Source organism: Piliocolobus tephrosceles, unplaced genomic scaffold (genome assembly GCF_002776525.5).
Source record: "Piliocolobus tephrosceles isolate RC106 unplaced genomic scaffold, ASM277652v3 unscaffolded_1415, whole genome shotgun sequence".
Lineage (NCBI taxonomy): Eukaryota > Metazoa > Chordata > Mammalia > Primates > Cercopithecidae > Piliocolobus > Piliocolobus tephrosceles.
Window position 1 is genome coordinate 17,946 of NW_022295588.1, and position 12,821 is coordinate 30,766.

Below are 12,821 nucleotides of genomic sequence, written 5' to 3' on the forward strand. Positions count from 1 at the left end.
AACAAAACTGCACTTGTTGTCCCTAAATCTACAGACATTTAAAAATAAAAAATAAGTTTCAGAAAATAATGGCTGAAAAGTTCCCAAATTTTGAAGAAGATTAAAGATGTGCAAACTCCAAATAGAAAAAAAAAAAAAAAGAAAAGAAAAGAAAGAAAAAAGATGCAAGGGAAAACTAAAGACAAAGAAAAAATCTTGAAAGCAACCACAGAGAAATAAAACATTACCTATAAGAAATACTACCTTGTATGATACAAGTTTATCATATGAAATTATGGAGACCAGAAGAAGTAGCACATTTTTCAACTTTTAAAAGAAAATAACTCTCAACCACTATAAATTCTATGTCCAGTAAAACTATCCATCAGGAATGAAAGTGAAATCAAGATGTTCTCAGATAAGGGAAAACAAAAGGAATTTGTCACTAGACAAAATCTTAAAGAGTGACTAAAGGAAGTACTTTAAACAAAAAGAAAATAAATTTTTAAAGGAGTCTTGGAGCATCGGGAAGGAAGAAATAACAATGGGAAAAAAACAGAAATATGACTAATACCACAGACTATCCTTCTCATCATGAGTTTTCTAATCATATATGATGATTCAAACCAAAATTACACCACCATCTTACACTCAAGACAATGATATTTAAAAGTGGGGAAAATAAAGGAACCTCAAAGGAAGTGAGGTTTCTATACTTCACTCAAAGTGGTGAAATGCTGACATCACTAGAATGTAATAAGCCACATATGTATATTGTAATACCCAAACCAACCACTAGGGAAACTATAAGAGGCAATACACTCAAAAACACAATATACTTTTCTGGGTGCTTCCTACTCCCTGAAGTGCCTCTCCAACTGCACCATACTTGCTCCAAGCTCCAGGCTTCTGCTATAAGCTAGCACTGCTATCATCTAACTCCAGCCCCATCATGATTATCTTGGACAATTACAAGATCTGAGATACTGCAAACAGGCTGTGCCTGGAGGAGGAGAGGAAGATGGTCAGTAAGACAGAGGGTAATACTGATGACTTGCTCATTGGTGGAAATCCCTCTACTGAAGGACCCAAGGGTGACTGTACTGAAAGCTCAGTAATCACTGGTATTGATATTGTCATGAACCATCACTTGCAGCAAGCTGGCTTCATAAAAGAAGCCTACAAGATGTATATGAAAGATTACATTAAATCAATCAAAGGCAAACTTGAAGAATGAAGACCAGAAAGAATAAAACTTTTTATGGCAGAAGCTGCAGAACAAATCAAGCACATACTTGCTAATTTCAAAAACTACCAGTCCTTTACTGGTGAAAATATGAATCTAGATGGCATGGTTGCTCTGCTAAACTACTGTAAGGATGATGTGACCCTGTATGTGATTTTCTTTATGGATGATTTAGAAATGGTAAAAACATTAACAAATCTGGCAATTACTTTGGATCTATCACCTGTCATCAAAAATGGCAACTGCTTATCATCCACACAACACCCAGCCTTTAGACAAATGGGAATAATGTCATCTTGAGTTTTTCATTTATTTTGACCATGTTTATCTGGAGTAGAGGTGTTTTTTTTAAAAAAAAAAAAAAAAAAGAAACATTGCAGACTGTCTAAAATTAAATGCATTTAAACTAAAACAAGCCCACCATATATATATGTATATATAATATATTATATAAACACCATATATATAGTTTTATATATAACTACTATATATACATATATATATCATATATATATCAAGATGGACTTTTAAAATTTTTTCAAGTATCCCACAGGAAGGGAAAAAAAGAAAAAGAAAAAAGAAATAGGAAATAGGAAACAAACAAAACCAATAATACAATGGTAGACTTAAGCCCTAAAATATCAATAATTACCCTAAATGTAAATGGTCTAAAAACCCCAATTAAAAGGCAGAGATTAGCAAGAGTAGATAAAAAACACAATGCAACCATGTGTTCTTTACAAGAAACTTACTCCAAATTCAACAATGTAGATACCTTTGGAGTAAACGAAAGGCAGAAGATACACCTTGCAAACATTAATGTTGAAACACAAGAATGGCTGTATTAATATCAGACAAAGTAGACATTAGATCAAAGAAAATTAGTACAGAAAAATAAGGATATTACATAATGATAAAAGTATCAATCTACTAAGAGGACATAACAATCCTAAATATGTGTATATTATACAAGATGATCTTAAAATACAAGGTAGAGTGGAAAGGAGAAATAGGCAAGTCTACAATTATAGCCAGGGACTTCAACTCTCAGTAACTGACAAAACAACAGTCATGTGTTGTTTAACAACAGGAATACACTCTCAGAAATGCATCATGAGGCAATTTCATCCTTGTGTGAACATCGTAACAAATGTACTTACACAAACCTAGGTGGTACATCCTACCACACACCTAGGCTATACAGTGTAGCCTATTGCTCCAAGGTTACAAACCCATATTGTATGTTACATTACTGAATTACTTGCACTGGAGAAGGAGCACTTTAATTCTCTGAAATAGGAGGCAAAGATAGAAGACTGGGTAAACAGATAACTACAGTTGTCCCTTGAACAACAGTAGATTTGAACTGTGTTGGTCCACTTATATGCAGATTTTTTTCAACCAAACATGGATGGAAAAATACACTATTAATGAGACATAAAGCCTGCACATATAAAAGGTCCACTTTTCATATTAGCAGGTTCCACAAAACTGACTGTGGGACTTTGCACAGATTTTGGCATATGTGGGGGTCCTGAAACCAATTCCCTGTGTATACTGAGGGATGACTGTAATTTGTAAGTAGAAGTGCTCAAATTTGATGAAAAGCACACAATATGATCTCAGGTTTTTCAGTAAAAGAAGAAGATCATCTGAGAAGACTGAGGATAGGATTTAAGTGGAGACTTGATGGAAGGTTTAAAATAATTGTTGAGGGGAATGTGAGAATGAGCTGGCCGTGAGGAGGTCAAAGAACCAAAAGAAAGCACCAATGGCTCAATTAAAGTAATGCAATGCAACAGCATTCAGTTCCCAAGGCATAAAAGCATGCAAGGGGTTCCAGCCAAGATAGAGTAGTCACATTTCACATCAATCCTTCCTCTTAAAAAAACAAACAACTCTAGATATAATACAACAAACATAGGAAGACTCTAAAACGTAGAAAGAAGAAGGTGAAGCAGCTAGGACCTTGCCACTTGAGGAACAATACAATGGTGAGTTCCCTGGGCTTTCTTTTTACCCCCCCCTATATCTCTGATGGGGTCCTAGAGAAGTCTGCCGCCCAGAAATGCCAACAGAAACAGACTAAAAGAAAAAAGCTCCAAGAAAAGCCTGCTTCCTCTAGCCACAGGACTGGGAATAGGGTGATCTAGCAGAACAGAAAGCTGTAATAGGTAATACACCTTACTCCAGTCACACACCAAACGAAAAACTGCCCCCTATCCCACCCATAGTATTAGTAGTGCTGAGTGAGGAGCTGGACTTTCAGCCCCACCCAGCAGCAGCAAATCATGAGAAGTCATCCCTTTGCTTCCTCCACTAGCATGGTATCCATGAAGCTGAACAGGGAACTGAACTTCTACTTCCACCCATCGACAGAGGCAGAAGACAGTAGTGAGAAACAGCACTAGCTGGCACTCTACAGTCTGGGGTACTGTCAGTGGAACTCAGGACAGGGCTTACTTCCACTCCCACCCAGCAGCAAAAAAAGTGTAACAAAGCAGTGTGAAGTAGCACAAGTCAGCATTCAGTTTTTCACTGCCCACTCCCCATGGTGCTGGCAGGACCCACTGGGAAGTAAAACTTCCACTCTCACCAGGTAGCAACAAGGTGCAAGAAGGTGGAATAAGGTGGTGGTGAAACAGTTATAGCTAACACTTTGCTCCTCCTGGTCTCCTGGTGTCAAAAGGACTCAATGAAGCGGTGAATTTACACTCCCATCTGTCAGCAGCAAGGAGAGGTAAGGCAGTACAATTGGGCATTCCATTTTTGCTGGGGTGATGTCAGCAGAGCCCAGTAGGGAACTAAATATCTAACCCCATCTGGAACTGCATACTATACCTAAACAGGGTGGTTGCCTGCAAAAAAACAATAAAGATTAAAAAGGATTCATAGTCTCACAACATAATAACCCAAATGTTCAGGGTACAATAAAAAATCACTTTATATCAAGAACCAGAATAATCTCAACTTGACTGAGAAAAAGACAACCAACGGACACCAAAATAAAGCAGATGTTGTGATTATCTGAGAAGGATTTTAAAACAGCCATCATAAAAATGCTGCATAGAGCAACTACAAACACACTTAAATTTTTAAAATAGAAAGCAAAGAAACAGAAGATATAAAGATATAAAGAAGATATAAAGAAGAATCAATTGGAAATTTTATAACAGAAAAACAGTAATCAAAAATTTTAAAACTCATTGGGTAGACTGAATGGTAGAATAAATATGACAGGAAAGCACTGATGAACCTAAAGATGAAAAAATAAAAAATATCCCATTTGAACAACCATAACTACAAAAAAAAAAAAAAAAAAAAAAAAACCCAGATAAACAGAGCCCCGAGAACCTGTGAGACAATAACAAAATATAGAAAATTTGTATCATCAGAGTCCTGGAAAAAGAGGAGAAAGGGTGTGGGCCTAAAATGCATTTGAGTAAATAATTGCTGAACTTCCCACATTTGTTGAAAAACATAAACCCACAGGCTGAAGAAGCTGAGAAAACCTCAAACAGAATAAACTTAAAGAAACACATGCCACTACATACCATAATCAAACTTAAAACTACAGAAAAGAAAAATCTTGAAACTGGTTAGAGAGAAATGTAACATTACCTCTAAAAGAAATGATTCAAATAACAGTGAATTTCTCATCAGAAACCATGGACACCTAAAGAAGGTAGCACAATATTTTCCAAATGCTAAAAGAAAAAGAACTACCAATCCAGAATTCTATTCCCAGTGAAAATATTCTTCAGAAATAAAGGTGAAATCAAGATGCTCTCAAATAAAGGAAACTAAAAATTTGTCACCAGTAAGTAGACTTACCTTGAAAGAATGGCCAAAAGAAGTTATTAAGATAAAAATGATAAAAGGAGAAATGCTAAAACATCAGAAATTTTAAAAAGAATAAGAATAAAAATATAGGTATCTTAAAAACACACACACAACACAAAAACAAAAAGAAACCTTGAAAGGTGAACCTTCTCCAAGTTCTCTGCATTAGGATCTCATAAGAAAGGAATGACCAGTCTAAGTTTCTTGATTGGCTCTAAGGTTCTTGATTGGCTCTCAAAGCAGTTCCAGAAATATTAATACATGAAATTCCTATACAGGGAAGGGCACTAGAGAGATTAATGAGTCCATCCAGCATGTGTCTCTTAATCCTCCTACATCTAATTCTACAAAAATGAGTTATATTCCCCAGTCTGCTTGATTATGATGTTAGAATCATAAAACCTCTAGATTTTAGGGGGCTGCTACCCATGTTCCTTTCCCACAATTTATCTTAGTTAGCATATTCCTGAGAGGCACTACTAAGGTTCAAAGAAGGTGGGGGAGCTCATCACAAGTCACATGAGCTGGTCCTCAAGAAAGGACAGCATATGGAATACTACTTTCCCATTGTCTCTTATTTCTGGATTAAGCATGAAAACCAGGCGTCATGTGTGAAAAGTGTACCTGTATTCCAAACAAAAGCATTAAATACATCCATGAAAGACTTTGTAAGCAGAGAACTTCTTAAAAAACAGCCCATAGGAGCCAAGTCTAAAGATGCCTAAAAGGGGAATAATATGATACAAGAGACTTCATAGTGGCCAATGCCATGACAGTTACCGGTAACTTATTTCCAAGCCCTGGGTTCCCTTCATCAATTGTTCATCATTGGCTTCAGTGAAGAGTGTCTTTAAGGCTTAATAATATGTGATGTGAAGGCAGAAGGGGTGGTCTTGCATGGAGTCTCAAGACACTAAAATTCTGAAATGGGACATCAATCAGGTACTTCCTCTCTGACACACAAAATTCTCATATCTATACTTCAGATAATAACGTACTCCCTCACGTGCTTGTTAGGAGGGTATAATGAGATAAAACTTTCTAAAGCACTTAGTTCCAAACATGTTCTATGTGCTCTCGCCAAGGGAGGATGTTACCACCATGTTATAAATAGACATAATAATGTCCTTAAATTAACAAATATGGGCTGGGCACAGTGGCTCATGTCTGTAGTCCCAGCCCTTTGGCAGACAAAGGTGGACCAACTGCTTTGAGCCCAGGAGTCTGAGACCAAGCTGGGCAACATGGTGAAACCCCGTCTTTATACAAAAAAATTCAAAAGTGAGTCAGGAGTGTTGATATAGCCTGTAGTCCCAGCTACTCAGGGGGCTGATGCAGGAGGATCACTTGAGCCCAAGAGATTGAAGCTGCAATGAGCTGTATAGTGTCACTGCACTCCAGCCCAGGTGACAGAGCAAAACCGCATCTCCAAAAAAATTAAAAAATGAAAACAAGTATGTTTGGCCATACTCTGTTAAAAAAAAAATAAAATGTAATGTCTTTATTAAAGTTATTCACGCATAGAAATAAAACGTTTTAAAAAGGAGAAATGGGGCTGGGCACGGTGGCTCACACCTGCAATCCTAACACTTCGGGAGGCTGAGGCAGGTGGATTGCCTGAGCTCGGGAGTTCGAAACCAGCCTCAGCAAGATGGTGAAACCCCATCTCTACTAAAATACAAAAAATTAGCCAGGCATGGCAGCGTGCACCTGTAATTCCAGCTACTGAGTAGGCTGAGACAGGAGAATTGCTTGAACCTGGGAGGCAGAGGTTGCAGTGAGCCAAGATCGCGCCACTGCACTCTAGAATGGGTGACAGAGCAAGACTCCATATCAAAAAAAAAAAAAGAAGAAGAAGAAATGAGGAAGAATTTTTTACACATAAATGGCAGGCCATAGCTTATCTAAAATTGAATTTTTCCAAAAAGACTAAACAGAAGAACAGGAGTATATGGGAATAGAAGGCATAGTCTGGGAATTATATGATAGGGTCCAAGGCTGAGTAAACAAAAAAGCTAGAAGGTTGCTGATGAACTGGAAGAAAAGAGAGATAGTAAATAAACACACTGGAGATTTAAGATTAGCAGACACAGTAAATGAGAGGACAGGAAGTCCTGTTAGGAGAAAAATATAATGGATTGGATTCTATTACTTTTGAAAATAACAAATAACAATTGTAGAGATTCACAAAATCCTGGTTTGGGAAAGTGACTGAAATTACATAAAGGTTTGGGTCTCAAGTTATTAAGGAGGTCCAGAAAATGCAGTTAGGTTCACTGGGTGACCAATATGACCACTAACATCTCCTAGAAATATATTAAGAGTCAGAATAAAATCTTCATGCAAGATTTTAAAGAATCAAATGATGTACATGGGGCCATAAATGAGAGGTAAGTAAATGAACTCAGGAAAAAAACATGGAACTATTTTTTAAAGCCTAACACTTCAGCAAGTAACTGTGGTGAAAATTTAAACATTCATTCAACTAATATTTGAGTGCCCACTTTGCACTAGGCACAGTTCCAGGCATTCGAGGATACAGTGGCAAACAAGATAGACAAGCTACTCCCAAAAAGCTTCTACTCGAGTGGTAGAAGCAGACAATAATAAAGATAAATAAGTATATAATATGGTAAGAGAAAAATAAAGCAGGAAAAAAACGCATTTTAGAGAAAGCAACACTGAAAATGTGCCTCTCAATAAAGAAAAGGGGGCCAGACGTGGTAGCTCACACCTGTAATCCCAGCACTTCGGAAGGCGGAGGTGGGAGATCGCTTGAGCTCAGGAGTTTGAGACCAGACTGAGCAATATGATGAGACCCCATCTCTTAAAAATAAATAAATAAATAAATAAATAAATAAATAAATAAATACAAAGAAAGGGGGCCATTCACTTTTTTATATTCAACTTCCTCACAGCAGTACTCTTCAACACACACAAAAACACAATTCTTTTTCAATGTAACATCAGGCAGAACTGTTCTACTTTTTAAAAACTGGCTTCTAGAAAAAGCCTTTAAGATTTCCATAATAACCTAAAAATATAGTAAAGAACCTTAATACAAATGGTGTCATGATAAAACTATGTTCCATATATGTCAGTTAAAAGATACAGAAAACCAAATATTGCAAGTTCTCACTAAATGCTGAGAACTCATGAACACAAAGAAGGGAACAAGAGACACTGGGCTACTTAAGGGAAGAGGGTGGGAGGAGGGAGAGGAACAGAAAAAATAACTATTGGATACTAGGCTTAGTATCTTGGTGACAAAATAATCTGTACAAGCCCCCATGGCACGAGTTTACCTATATAACAAACCTGCATATGTACCCCCAAACCTCATTTAAACATTTAAAAAAAGATATGGTTAATTACTGAAGGTAAAAACCCACAACACTTGAACTGTCCATTGTTTTGAATTTTCTGTAGTCAGTCTTCAGAACACTTCATTTAATCTGGTTCTCATAAAAAAAAAAAAGATCTAAAACTACAGTATCTTTGATATGCCCCAAATATCTAGTTAGTATTCTAGAGCTTTGCTATCAAACTATTACTTTATTATTATTGCTATTTCTAAACTTTCTTTTTTTTTTTGAGATGGAGTCTCGCTCTGTCGCCCAGGCTGAAGTGCAGTGGCCGGATCTCAGCTCACTGCAAGCTCCGCCTCCCGGGTTTATGCCATTCTCCTGCCTCAGCCTCCCGAGTAGCTGGGACTACAGGCGCCCGCCACCTCGCCCGGCTAATTTTTTTTATTTTTTAGTAGAGACGGGGTTTCACCGGGTTAGCCAGGATGGTCTCGATCTCCTGACCTCGTGATCCGCCTGTCTCGGCCTCCCAAAGTGCTGGGATTACAGGCTTGAGCCACCACGCCCGGCCTCTAAAATTTTTTTAAAGACAAAGTGACAGTAATCCCTTCATGGCCTTGTAAATAAGATCTTTTGATAATGGTTCCAGTTTAACTCTGAATATTACCTTTTTAAGCACAGCCTTGGATCTTGACTTTTTGCCCTTTTATATATTTTATGCTATGTGCTTTTGTAATAAATTGCCCAATTCTTTGAGGAGGAAGGTCAAAGTATACACAGCCTTTCATACCAAACTAACTTTACTATCAAAAAAAATACTGTTGTAGAAAAAGAACTTGACCAACTAGAAAACAAAAATTTTTAAAAAACAGAATGACTTCCAAAAATGAAATTCTTAGGTATAAATCTAACAACACATGTATAGAATCTGTAAGCCCAAAATAACAAAACGTTGATTAAAAAAAAACAGAAAATTTAAATAAATGGAGTTCACAAATTAAGATTCAATGTAGTAAAGATGTCAATTCTCCCCATATTGATCTACAGATTTAATGCAATTCCAATCAAAATCACAGCAGGGCTTTTGTGCACACAGACAAGCTGTTTGTAAAATACACATGGAAAAGCAGCCAGGCGTGGTGGTTCACTCCTATAATCCCAGCACTTTGGGAGGCCAAGGCAGGTGGATCACTTGAGGTCAGGAATTCGAGACCAGCCTGGCTAACATGGTGAAACCTCATCTCTACCAAAAACACAAAAATTAGCGGAGCATGGTGGCGGGTGCCTGTAATCCCAGCTGCTCAGGAGGCTGAGGCATGAAAATCGCTTGAACCCAGGAGGCAGAGGTTGCAGTGAGCCAAGACTGTGCCACTGCACTCCCGCCTGGGCGACAGAGTGAGACTCGTCTTGCTAAGGACAACCTGCCCCAAAAAGCTTCTTGGTACTGCCGACACTCCCCTCAAACCTCTCTGTGCTGCCCACTCTTCCCCCAAGCCTCTTTACATTTCTAAGCCCTTATCTAGGCACCACAGTGAAGCCAGCCAACTTCACTTATCACACCTTGCTGGGATAAACAAACTCCAATTACAAACCATCCTGACCACAAAGCGGGAGGTCATAGGAAGCATAACCAAACTTTACACTTTCCTGTAAGTTCCTGCTACTGTGAATGTCACAAGGTGATATGTGACAAAATTAACCAGCAAACAACCCTGGAATGTGGCCATACCAAAGAACTCCCTCAAACTTCCCCCCTCAATATAAACCCCTCATTTTGTAAACTCAGGGCTGCCTCCTCTGAGTGTGGTGAAGCAGCCCGACAGGTTCAATAAACGTACTCGCCTGACTAGGTCTATTTTCCTTTCTCTCAGCTGACCTTACTTGTCTCAATAAAATCAAATAAGATGTAAAATATAAAATATATACAAAAAAGAAAAGATGACTAAATAGCTAAAATCTGAAAAAGAATCATACTACCCAATTTTAAGACATACTATAAAGATACAGTAACCAAAACAGCATGATATTGGTAAACAGATAGACACACAAATCAACAGAGAGTCCAGAAATAGACTCATGCAAAAATGGCCAATTTATTTCTGACAAAGATACAAAGACAATTCAACAGAGAATAACAGTCTTTTAAACAAAATGTGTCATAAAATTGGACATCCATATGCAAAAACATGAACCCTGACATAAAGCTCCCACCTTACACAAAAATTACATCCAAAGAGATCTTAGCTCTAAATGTAAACTATACAACTATAGAGCTTTTAGAAGAAAATATAAGCAAAAATATTCCAGGCTTTGGGTTATGTGAAGAGTTCTTATACACACCACTAAAAGCATGATACATAAAAGGAAAACAATAATAAATTAAACTACAAAATTAAAACCATTTTCTCTGCAAAAGACACTGATAAGAAAATAAAAAGAAGAGCTGAAGGCCAGAAAAAATCATTGCAAATGACATCTGATAAAGGACTTGAATCTAGAACATATTTGTGAATGCCCAAAACTCAATAGCGAGAAAACAAAAATCCAATTAAAAAACAGGCAAAAGACTTAGACACTTCACCAAAGAAAATACAGAAAGCCAATAAGAAACAAACTAAAAGATGCTCAACATCATTATCCATTAGAGAAATTAAAAACACAATGAAACACTACTACACACCTATGAGAATGGCTAAAATAGGAGCTAATGACAATACGAGGTGCCTACAATGATGCTGAACAACTGAAACTTTCATATATTGCAGGTGAAAATGAAAAGTAGTACAGCCATTCTGGAAAATAATTTGGCAGGTCCTTATAGAAGAATACATACAATTACAATCTGAGCCAGCAATTTCACTCCTGGGTAACTACCATAGAGAAACAAAAACTTGTGTTCACATAAAAACCTATACACACGTGTTCACAGTAGCTTTATTTGCAATAGCTAAACACTGGAAATAATGCAAATATTCTGCCACAGGTGAACAAATAAATTTGATATGTACATACAACAGAGCACTACTCAAACAAAAAAGGAAAAAACTACATTAAACAACTTGAATGAATCACAAAGGATGATTCACATGCTGAATGAAAGAAGCTAGACTCACAAAATTATATACGGTATGATACCACTAATGACATTCTTTTTATTATTTTTACTTTTTTTTCTATTTTTTCTTTAATACTTTTAAGTTCTGGGATACACATTAAGAACATGCAGGCTTGTTACATAGGTATACAAGGGGCATGGTGGTTTGCTGCACCCATCAAACCATCATCTACGTTAGGTATTTCTCCTAATGCTATCCCTCCCCTAGTCCCCCACCCCACAACAAGCCCCAGTGTGTGATGTCCCCCTCCCTGTGCCCATGTGTTCTCATTGTTCAACACTCACTTATGAGTGAGAACATGTGGTATTTGATTTTCTGTTCCTGTGTTAGTTTGCCGAGAATGATGGCTTCCAGCTTCATCCATGTCCCTGCAAAGGACATGAACTCATCATTTTTTTACAGCTGCATAGTATTCCATGGTGTATATGTGTCACATTGTCTTTATCCAGTCTATCATTGATGGGCATTTAGGTTGGTTCCAAGTCTTGCTATTGTGAACAGTGCTGCAGTAAACATATGTGTGCATGTGTCCTTATAGTAGAATGATTTACAATCCTTTGGGTACATACCCAATAACGGGACTACTGGGTCAAATGGTATTTCTGGTTCTAGATGCTTGAGGAATCGCCACACTGTTTTCCACAATGGTTGAATTAATTTACACTCCCACTAACAGTGTAAAGCGTTCCTATTTCTCCACATCCTCTCCAACACCTGTTGTTTCCTGACTTTTTAAAGATTGCCATTCTAAGCGGCATGAGATAGTATCTCATTGTGGTTTTGATTTGCATTTCTCTAATGACCAGTGATGATGAGCTTTTTTGCCTATGCTTGTTAGCCACATAAATGTCTTCTTTTGAGAAGTGTCTGTTCATATCCTTTGCCCACTTTTTGATGGGGTTATTTTCTTTTTGTAAATGTGTTTAAGTTCCTTGTAGATTCTGGATATTAGCCCTTTGTCAGATGGGTAGATTGCAGAAATTTTCTCCCATTCCGTAGGTTGCCTGTTCACTCTGATGGTAGTTTCTTTTGCTGTGCAGAAGCTCTTTAGTTTAAATAGATCCCATTTGTCATTTTTGGCTTTTGTTGCCATTACTTTTGGTGTTTTAGTCATGAAGTCTTTGCCCATGCCAATGTCCTGAATGGTATTGCCAGGTTTTCTTCTAGGGTTTTTATGGTTTTCGGTCTTAAGTTTAAGTCTTTAATCCATCTTCAATTAATTTTTGTATAAGGTGTAAGGAAGGGGTTGGGTTTCAGTTTTCTGCATATGGCTAGCCAGTTTTCCCAGCACCATTTATTAAATAGGGAATCCTTTCCCAATTGCTTGCTTCT

At 37.4% G+C, this 12,821-nt stretch overlaps 1 pseudogene; it reads left to right on the top strand.

Moving 5' to 3' along the window:
* The first annotated feature begins 1,000 nt into the window (after positions 1–1,000).
* Positions 1,001–1,525, top strand: LOC111535616 (annotated as a pseudogene).
* The last annotated feature ends 11,296 nt before the right edge of the window (positions 1,526–12,821 follow it).